We start from the raw sequence: 11,702 nt of genomic DNA on the forward strand, positions 1-11,702 counted from the left end.
GAAGAGAAGAGAAGAGAAGAGAAGAGAAGAGAAGAGAAGAGAAGAGAAGAGAAGAGAAGAGAGAGAAGATAAGATAAGAGAGAGAAGAGATGGAAAGTAAGGGAGGATAGGAGGAGAGGAGAGAAGGAAAGGGAAAAGAAGCGTAGGAAAGGGCGGAGAAGAGAAGGAAAGGGAAGAGCAAAGAAGAAAATAGTAGGGAAGAGAAGAGACGGAAAGGGAAAGGAAGAGAAGAGGAGAAAAGACTGCGCCTAATCAAAATTAAAATTCCAAATATTTGCCAGCATCTCTTTATTTCGATAATTTGAAGACGTATTCTCTTCTCTTTTAATATATTAAATTTCAAAATTTTCAGTAAATTACAAAAACAGTGTAATTGTATGTTTATTTAAATTTATGTTAAGCCGCCACCCCTTTGTATTAATCCTTATAAGTAAATTAGTGAAATTTAATATAATTTTTTCGTAACTCGTGCAAGTTAGATTATGTTAATATACTGAATATAAAAAGTAAAGTGATATGTGCGCTTAAAAGATTGTAACCGTGCGAGAACAATATGTATCATACATACCTGTTTTTCGCGGATAACTTTTAAACGGGTAAAAAAAATTTACTTCCGCTCTCGTATTCGTAATCTAGACGTGAATACGCTTGTTTTGATACCTCACTCGCAAATTTTGACCCAAATTTTGGTGGGTACCATAAACTGCACTACTACCCTTTATGCTAAATAAAATATTATTCTACGTCCGGCAATTGAAGTTTTGGCTGGTGCAGTTTCGGATATTTTACAGAATGAGTTACGTGGCGGTCAAGCTCTGATGCCATTTGCGATCCCTAACAAGATATTTTGGTCGAAGACGACGGAGTTATACGACGGGAAGAGCTGCCTGAACATTATTCAGCCGACTATTGGGAGAAGCGTGAAACAATACATGTTGTTGTTGTTGTTGTAGCAGTGCTCCGCCCCATCCAATAGGTGTGACCGATCGCAAATTGTCATTAATATCCTCTAACGGGAGTCCAAGGAAACTTACTGTTTCAACAGGGGAGGACCATAATGAGAGGGGTGTTAGAGGCGTTGTTCCACATTATAATGGAAGAAATGGTTGGTGTCTTGTGGGGACACATTGCAAGCAGGGCATACATTTTGTATGTCGGGGTTGATTCTGGATAGGTAAAAGTTTAACCTGTTACAGTATCCAGATCGAAGTTGAGCTAGAGTGACTCGCGTTTCCCTAGGGAGTGTGCGTTCCTCTTCTGCAAGTTAGGGTATTTTTCTTTCAGTACAGGATTCACCGGGCAATTCCTGACATAGAGGTCCGACGCCTGTTTGTGGAGTTCACTGAGGACCTGCTTGTGTTTTTTGGCTTCATACGGCTGTGTTCTCAGGTGCCGTATTTCCTCATAATGCTTACGGAGATGACTTCTTAAGCCCCTGGGCGGTTTTGGCTCATCAATCAGATGTCTGTTGGGATGCCCAGGTTTCTGGGTATTCAACAGGAACTGTTTGGTTAGCATTTCATTTCTCTCCCAGATGGGGAGTATTCTCGCCTCATTATGTAGATGGTGTTCAGGGGACATAAGAAGACAACTCGTGGCGGATCTGAGGGCAGTATTTTGGCAGGCCTGTAGCTTCTTCCAGTGAGTAGCCTTTAGGCTTGGCGACCATATCGCAGGCTCGTAGCATGATGCAATCGGCTGGCCAATTGCTTTGTAAGTGGTAATGAGCGTTTCTTTATCTTTTCCCCAAGTACTGGCAGCAAGAGATTTGAGGATTTTATTACGGCTCTGGATTTTCGGTACAATTGCGGCTGTATGCTCACCAAAATATAGATCCTGATCGAACGTCATACCCAAGATTTTGGGGTGTAAGGCAGTCGGTAGCGTAGTGCCAATGACGTGGATGCTCAAAATAGTCGACATTTGGGATATCCATGTTGTAAATAAAGTCGGCGATGATTTAGTCGGTGATGTCAGGTTTCACGTGGTGTAAAAACTGGAGAGATCAGGGAGGTATCCGTTTATTTTGTTGCCAAGCTCATCGATCTCTGGGCAGTCATTGTGCAGTCATCGGCGTAGGAAACGATAGTAACTCCTTCTGGTGGCGAAGGTAGCTTTCATATGTAGAAGTTAAACAAAAGTGGGGATAGGACAGCACCCTGTGGCAACCCTTGTTTAATTCTTCTTGGTTTTGATGTTTCGTTTCTAAATTGTACCGATGCCTGCCGGCAACCCAGATAAATTGCGGTCCACCTTTTAAGACTTGGGGGAAGGGTAGACCCTTCCAGGTCTTGCAGTAACGTGCCATGGTTGACCGTATCAAAAGCTTTTGATAGGTCTAGCGCAAAGAGTACTGTTCTATGTTGGGGGTTTTTGTTTAAATCGCAATTTAAATTCTAAAGCCATGCTGATGACCGGCTAGTTGCAAATTTGCTTTGAAATAGGGGAGCGAAATGGCTTCAAGTGTCTTGGCTACTGACGATAGGGGACATATCGGGCGATATGACTCTCCTGTTTTACCTGGTTTCCCAGGCTTTAGTAGCGGGACCACCTTGGCCATTTTCCATTTTTCGGGAATGACAAAGGTGGACACAGACAGGTTGAAGACATGTGCTAAATATTTGGAACCCTCTTTTCCTAGGCTTTTAAGCATCGGCATGGCTATGCCGTTGTTGTCGTTGTTGTTGTAGCGATAAGGTTGCTCCCCGAAGGCTTTAGGGAGGGTTATCGATGTGATGGTCCTTTGCCGGATACAGTCCCGGTACGCTCCGGTACCACAGCACAATTAAGGTGCTAGCCCGACCATCTCGGGAACGATTTATGGCCACATTAAACCTTCAGGCCATTCCCTCCCTCTCCACTCCCAAGTTCCATGAGGAGCTTGGGGTCGCCAGAGCCTCTTCTGTTAGTGAAACAGGATTCGCCGCGGATAGGTGAGGTTGACAATTGGGTTTGGATAAGCTATATATTGCGCTGGCAACCTGAAGGGTTGCGCTACCCAGCCCCTTGAATCTGGTATTTTTGTCGCCTCTTACGACAGGCATACCTACCGCGGGTATATCTGACGGCTATGCCGTCTGGGCCCACTGCTTTAGATGGTTTAGCTTGATCGATGACATCCCCAACCTCTTTGGCGGTGATGGTAATTGGGAACGCGCAGAATTTATGTTTATGTGCGTGTCTGTTCGCCCTCCGTCTAACTTTGTCAACCGCAGAGTGCATTATATATTGTCGGCAGAAAGCGCTTGCGCATTTTTTCGCATCCGACAGCACTTTATCGCCAAAGGCGATGGAAATTTTGTCATTGTGCTTGGGCGGATTCGATAGGGACTTTACGGTGGACCAAAGTTTACCCATACGGCAGAGAGGTTACAACGACTGGGTCGTCGTATTTCCTCCGCCACAACTAATGAATTTACATACCAAATCAAAAATTAGTTGTGAGTAAGAGGCATTGTGTTTTGACCCTATAAGATATCTATGATAAAAATATTGACATTAAAAAAAATTATATAATATGATTATTTGTTTCAATATATACATTAAACTTATTTAGTTATTTTTTAAAATAAAATAAAGAATCAACAATTTACTTTTTGCCAGCTCAAGGTCAAACAAATTCTGTTTTTTATATTATTCCCAAAATATGTCAATCTCCGTCGGAGCTCGTCTTCAGGGGCTACAACATAATTACAAAAGTTTTCTATTTTATAAGACAGAACTTAAACAATTAAAAATATTTTTGCATACATACATTTATTATTTCCATCCGATACACAGCCTCCGTTTAGTTCGCCGTGCGGCTTAGGACTAATTTTACGTGTGTCAAGTAAGTGTCTGTAAATATGTGAACAGTTTTCGGTGTGTTTGCTATGTGAAGCATTTCCAAAGTAAATCTTTGGAGTAATTGTTTTCTCTCTTCAGTATGCTCACCGATTCAAAATCAGGTTGGTGGCCGTTCTCTGCACAGTGGGCCGCAATTGCTGTTTTTTGTGTGCTGCCAGATGATCTGCATTTTATGTCAGATCGGTGCCCAGCTATTCTGGTCTTTAATTTGTTTTTTGTTGTGCCCACATATTCTTTCGCACAATTATCTTTTTCGTCTCCCATACATGTAATTTTATATATTATGTTAGTTTTGTCCATCGTGTCTATCTTGCTTTTCATGTTGCTGAAAAATGTATTATTAGTATAAGCTGGTTTGTGTGCAATTCTGGGGTTCTCCTTGTTATAAATATTTGAAGCTTGTAGTCGTTCAGAAAAACCTGGTATGTATACCACGGATTTATATTTTGTTCTACATTTTTCTCCACTCTTCGGGTATTTCACTTTTGGGTGTTTTTTTAATAAATTTTTATATTAAAGTGGGAGGGAAGTCATTCATTTCTAGTATCTGTGCTATACGTTTCTTATTTTCTGGGTGAAACACCACATCGCTGGAGTAGCTTATGATCATTCTCCTCGGGTGTTTTGATTTATAATTAATAATTCGTCCTGATACCAGTCAAGTTTTATCTTATTGTCCCTTTTGCACACCAACGTGTCTAGAAAAGATAGTCTATTTTCGGACTCCACCTCCATTGTAAACTTTATGTCTTTGTGGTACGAGTTTAATATTTTCAATGTTTTGTTAAGTTCGTCCTCCTTTACTATGGCAAACATATTGGTGTGCAAAAGGATAAGATAAAACTTGACTGGTATCAAAAACCTACTTCTTCAGGACGAATTATTAATTATACATCAAAACACCTGAGGGTAATGATCATAAACACTGCCAAAAACTTTATTGGACGAGTATTAGACACGAGCGATGTGGTGTTTCATCCAGACAATAAAAAACGTATAGCAAAGATACTAGAAATGAATGACTTCCCTCCCACTTCAATACAAAAATTGATTAAAGAACACCCAAAAGTGAAATACTCGAAGAGTGGAGAAAAATGTAGAACAAAATATAAATCCGTGGTATACATACCAGGTTTTTCTGGACGACCACAAGTTTCAAATATTTATAACAAGGAGAACACCAGAATTGCACAAAAACCAGCTTATACTAATAATATATTTTTCAGCAACATGAAAAGCAAGGTAGACACGATGGACAAAAATAACACAATATACAAAATTACATGTGCGGGAGACGAAAAAGATAATTGTGCGAAAGAAAATGTGGGCACAACAAAAAACAAATTAAAGATCAGAATAGCTGGGCACCGATCTGACATAAAATGCAGATCATTTGGCAGCACACAAAAAACAGCACTTGCGGACCTCTGTGCAGAGAGCGACCACCAACATGACTTTGAATCGGTGAGCATACTGGAGGAGGGAACAATTACTCCTAAAGATTTACTTTGGAAATGCTTCACGTAGCAAACACACCTACAAACAAGATACTAAACTACAAAACAGACACAGAAAACTGTTCAAATATTTACAGACACTTACTTGACACACTTAAAATTAGTCCTGAGCTGCACGGCGAACTAACCGGAGGCTATGTATCGGATGGAAATAATTAATGTATGTATGCAAAAATGTTTTTAAATGTTTTTAATTGTTTAGGTTCTGTCTTATATAAAGAAAACTTTTGTAATTATGTTGTAGCCCCTGAAGACGATCTCCGACGGAGATTGAAATATATTGGGAATAATATAAAAAACAGAATTTGTTTTATTGGCCTTGAGCCGGCAAAAAGGAAATTGTAGATTCATCTATAAAAAGATCGTCAAAATCATATTTAATACAAATAAAGAATCTCTAAGTACTTTTCTCGAAGGCAAGTCACTTTCACTGGAATGAGAAGCTATTTCTTTGCCACTACTGCATCCTTCGGAAAATGGAAAAATATCCATATGTTTTCACTGGGTTTCTTGTTGTTTTTGTTATATCAAAATACTATACAATGCATTATTACTATGATTATTTGATTAAAACTTTCACAAATCACACACAATATACGTACATCATAGCGCGGCTAAATGGAAACGGTCAATTCATACGTCATCAAAACAGCTGATCTAAAGTTTACATGCGCATTGCGTAATCTTGTTTTGTGATTTGTAGTTAGTCACCAAAAATCACACACACAAGATTGCGCATTGCGCATGTAAACAAAAGATCGGCTGTTTTTTATAGGCAATTTTTACTTCATTTTCCTTTAGCTCTTGTTTTTCTCTCTCTTTCTTTCATTCGCTCAAGCAGTCAAGTGTGACGTAGTTGCGCAGAACGAAGCAATTTTGAACTCGTGAATGCGCAATCTTCTGTGTGTGATTTGTGGTTAGTCACAACCAGCAAAAAGCTAGTGACCGAAAATGGCGACCAACAACAAAATATCCCACATTGTTCCACAATTCCATCGGCGGCCACCGTGGTATGATGGTAGCGTGCTTTAGGTTTGCACCCCGGGCAAAGCAACATCAAAATTTTAGAAATAAGGTTTTTTAATTAGAAGAAAATTTTTCTAAGCGGGGTCGCCCCTCGGCAGTGTTTGGCAAGCGCTCCGGGTGTATTTCTGCCATGAAAAGCTCTCAGTGAAAACTCGTCTGCCTTGCAGATGCCGTTCGGAGTCGGCATAAAACATGTATGTCCCGTCCGGCCAATTTGTAGGGAAAATCAAGAGGAGCACGACGCAAATTGGAAGAGAAGCTCGGCCTTAGATCTCTTCGGAGGTTATCGCGCCTTACATGTATGTACGTATGTATGTATGTTCCACAATTGTTAGTATGAAAGAATGAGATGGCCTAATTGAAATGTCCGATTCATATATGCTTGCCTTTTCTTACATGGTATGTACCCTCAAATACGTCAAACAAATTTTCTGCGAATCCGCTATTTGTTTTCAGCTTGAAACGCCGCAGACGTACCGCATTCAAAAAGTTGCAAATTTCCAAATAAATAGAAGAAAAAGTGTTTTAGGTCTGTATAAAAATGAAAAGTGTACATTTTTCATAAAGAAACATAATTCACAACAATATCAGCAAAAGCAATCTCTAAATTTGGTGCTGTAACGTGTGTTTGCATCTAGAACCAATTCTGCGAAGCCGCCATTGCTGTAGAGATGTAAATTTTGAGCAGACAAGCGTGGACCTAATTTATTATAATTATTAAATTAAGTACAATTATAAAACTGAACAAGAAATACCAAAGAAGTGTTAATAATACTTGCAAAATCAGCATTTTAATAGCTTGGTAAGTGCGTGGAAAACTAAACATAAAAATGAATGAATGGATGTGAAGCGATATGGGAAAAGCCATTTTCTGTCTCTAGATTTTTGCTGGGATGGTCCTTCAGGTATGCCGCCCGCATCTACTGGACCAGGTGGGGCAATGACACCACATCCAGTTATGCCAAAGTATATACCACAACAGCAACCGGGTTGTGCAATGCCACGACAGTAGCAGCAACAACCTATCTGCCAATGCCAGTCGGGCTATCCACCACAACCTGGTCCACCTGGTTGTCCTCCATAACCTCAACAGCCAGGTTATCCTCTACAACAACCAGATGCACCAGGTGGTTACATGGGTCAAATGATGCCACCAACACAACCTGGACAGGCGCCAATGCCCAGTCAGCACCCCATGCCGGGTCAACCCCCAATATCCGCACGTCCTGGTTATATAGTAATAATAATTATTTATTTATTTACGATCTTTAAGATCTAGTTCAAGATATGCTAATACTACTGATATATTTCAAATATTGCTGATGATTATTTTTGTATTATTTTCTTCAGCAACCACCTGCACCTGGTACTGGTACTGGTATATATCAACAGCCACAACGGTAGCCCAAAGCCGTTTAGATTCCGATCAGATGCCAAATCCGATAAGCGTTATCATTGAAAATCAGCGCTGGTGGTGCTTTTATTACTAATCAACGAGATTTATTGCCACCATTGGCGACCACAAAATATGTGGTACAAGATCAGGGTAACTCCTCATCACGTTACGTTAGGTATTGATATTCGAAATTAATTTTTTGTTTGGCAATTACATTGATCTTTCTCGTTTGCAGGTCCTCTTTGTATTGTATACCTGCAACAGCTGATTTATTAAAAACAACAGCTTTGTCCATTACACTTACCGTCTCACCAATGGCACGCACGGTTGAAGGTGATTATTAGCCCCAATTGTAAATTTTGGTGAATTGGGTCTAATTAGATGTAATCGTTGCAAGGCTAATATGCAATTTGTAGATGCTGGTCGTCGTTTCCAATGTCTAATGTGTAAAGTAACAACAGATGGTAAAAAAAATCTTTCACTTTTACTTGTGTTCATTGATTCATATTTTTTCTCAACAGTGCCAACTGAATATTTCCAACATTTGGGCCACACCGGACAGCGTGTCGATAAATATGAACGTCCTGAACTTGTATTGGGTGCATGAGTTTTTGTGTAAAAAATGTTTGGGTACCGATAGCTCTCAAGGTAAACCACAACTCATATCCAACATCAATGCCTCGCATTCAATTGTGGACGCTGTACGCTGTACGCACTACATTGGGTTCACGCAGCATGGACAAGCATATTGTTGATTCCAGTGGTAGGGCCACAATTTCAAATGATGGTGCAACCATTATGAAACTATTGGGTATTATGCATCCAGCCGTAAAACTCTAGTCGACATCACCAAATCTCAAGATGCTGAGGTAAGTTTTTTGTTACATTAGAATGTGTGGAATAAAAATTTTTCTCTTATCAGGTCGGCGATGGCACCATTACAGTAGTGTTTTAAGGAGGGCAATCTTAAAACAAGTTAAGCCATATGGTGAGGAAGGCGTGCATGTACGTATCATCATTAAAGCTATATGTAAAGCATAACAATTATGCATGACCAAAAATGACATGGCTGTACATGTCGAAGCGCCAATCAAAGGAACAACAACGTTCTTTATTGGCAAAATGCGCTGCCACAGCAATGACCTCCAAACTTATTAATCAACAAAAAGATTTATTTTCTAAAATGGTTGTGGACGCTGTACTTTTCTTTGATGAACCCAACGTCAAAAAAAAGAATTGGAATTCAAGGCTGAGCGTGATAGTGCTGAAGTACGTGTTGATAATATTCAAAATTATCAGAAAATTGTTGATGCTGAATGGCGCATTCTGTACAATAAACTAGCTAAGTAAGGCGCCAATGTTGTGTTATCTAAACTACCAATTGGTGATGTTGCTACACTGTATTTTGCAGATCGTGATATGTTCTGTGCTGTTCATGTACCAAAAGAAGATTGGAAACGTACAATGAAAGCTTGTGGTGGTGCTGTTATGACTACAGCTAATAATATTAATTCAAGTGTTTTGGGTCAATGTGGTTACTTTGAAGAACGTCAAGTTGGTGGTGAAGGTTTCCAAGGTTTGATAGTGGGTTTGACATACATTTTATTTTTATAGTTTATAATTATTTAAAGGTTGCGTTAATGCTAGAACATGTACATTGATTTTACGTCGCAGTGCCGAACAATTTTTGGAAGAAACTTCGTTACATGATGCTATAATGATTATGCGGCGTACAATAAAAATGATTCTGTTGTTGCTGGTAAGTCAAAATACAACTTGAAAAAAATGTCTAATCTTCAATTGTTAAGTAATATTATGAAAAGGTTGCATCCAACTACGGAAGAAAAAACTATAAAATTTGTGTCAGTGAAATGATAATTATTGCTTTTGGTTGTTAGTTTTGAGGCATCGTCTTCGAGTGCCTTTTGATGTTGTTGTAGCAGTGCTTCGCCCCATCCAATAGGTCTGACCAATCACAAATTGTCATCAATGTCCTCTAACGGAAGTCCGAGGAACTTGCTGTTTCAACAAGGGTGGACCATAAAGAGAGGGGTGTTAGAGGAGTTGGTTCCACATTACAATTGAAGAGATGGTTGGTGTCATGTGGGGAAATATTGCAAGCAGGGACATTTTGTATGTCGGGGTTGATTATGGATATGTAAGAGTTTAACCTGTTATACTATCCAGATCGAAGTGGGGCTAGGGAGCGTGCGTTCCTATTCTGCAAGTTTAGGGTATTGTCCTTGAGTATTGAATTCACTGGGCAATTCCTGACATAGAGGTCCGACGCCTGTTTATGGAGTTCACCAAGGACCTGCTTGTGTTTTCTTGCTTCATACGGCTGAGTTCTCAGGTGCCGTATTTCCTCATAGTGCTTACGGAGGTGACTCCTTAAGGCCCTGGGCGGTGTTGGCTCATCAATCAGATATCTGTTGGGATGCCCAGGTTCCTGGGTATTCAACAGAAACTGTTCGGTTAGCATTTCATTTTTTTTCACTTATTGGGAGTATTCTTGCCTCATTATGTAGACGGGGTTCTGGGGACATAAGGAGACAACCCGCGGCGGTTCTGAGGGCAGTATTTTGGCAGGCCTGTAGCTTCTTCCAGTGGGTAATCTTTAGGCTTGGCGACCATATGGTGTAGGAAACAATAGTGACTCCTTCTGGTGGTGAAGATAGCTATTGATATGTAGATGTTAAACAGATGTAGGGATAGGACATCAGTTTGAATGTGAGTTTTTTTTGAAGTTATTGCAAAAAGCGTTGAGGATTTTTAATATCTTACGAGGTACCTTTGTAAATGTTTCTGAGAATGAAAAATGAGACCTATTCAACTTAATTTTCACCAGGACAAGGCCGCTGTGACTTTGCCATACTTTAACGTACAATACTTTACCCCTTTTTAGCAGAACTATAATTTTGATTTCATAAAATTTTAAAAATATTTCTTCCTCTAGAGTTCAGCTTATCTTTTGTCAACACAGGTTGGCGATGTGTTTGCGCAGGACGGTACCTTCGCTACCTTATAATGAATGTCAATTCCCATCAATGGATATTGCGGCGAGCGATTGACCAACAAGACGATGCCACGGCACCTTTGAGTATTCTTTATCTGAAAATTAATATGCAACGAATTTGTACAACAAACGAACAACACACACTGAAATAATCTAGGTTAACAAGTATCTAAGAATCTAATAATTCTAAGCTTTTTCTTTCGTTCGTATTCTAAGCTTTTCATGCTCTAATTAAAAAAAAATATTCACCAATCGCACAAAGTTTGCAAAGATTTTTAAAGCAATTTAATTGCAACGAATTTCTCAATAATTTTTAACCAAAATTTATAAACTATATGTAGAACAAAAAAGTATTTTGAATATAAATATTTGTGATGAACTTAACTGAAATAATTCTAAGTTTTTTCCTACGTTACTAATCTGAACTTTTTATGCTCTAATTAAAATAATATTCAACAATCTCGTAAAGTTTGCAAAGATTTTTAAAGCAATTTAATTTTAACGAATTCATCAATAATTTTAACCAAAATTTATAAAATAGATGTATAACAAAAAAATATTTTGAATAAAAATAATTGCTGATGAATTTAACTGACAGTACCAATACCATCAACTAAATAAAAAAAAAAAATAAATGTCAGGCGCGATAACCTCCGAAGAGATCTAAGTCCGAGCTTCTCTTCCAATTTGCGTCGTGCTCCTCTTGATTTTTCCTACAAATTGGCCGGACGGGACCTACATGTTTTATGCCGACTCCGAACGGCATCTGCAAGGCAGATGAGTTTTCACTGAGAGCTTTTCATGGCAGAAATACACCCGGAGCGCTTGCCAAACACTGCCGAGGGGCGACCCCGCTTAGAAAAATTTTCTTCTAATTTAAAACCCTTATTTCTAAAATTTT

The 11,702-nt window shown here is 39.2% G+C and overlaps 1 pseudogene; it reads left to right on the top strand.

Moving 5' to 3' along the window:
- The first annotated feature begins 1,723 nt into the window (after nt 1-1,723).
- On the top strand, nt 1,724-9,614 carry LOC137252120 (T-complex protein 1 subunit eta-like; annotated as a pseudogene).
- The last annotated feature ends 2,088 nt before the right edge of the window (nt 9,615-11,702 follow it).

Source organism: Eurosta solidaginis, chromosome 5 (assembly GCF_040869045.1).
Source record: "Eurosta solidaginis isolate ZX-2024a chromosome 5, ASM4086904v1, whole genome shotgun sequence".
NCBI lineage: Eukaryota > Metazoa > Arthropoda > Insecta > Diptera > Tephritidae > Eurosta > Eurosta solidaginis.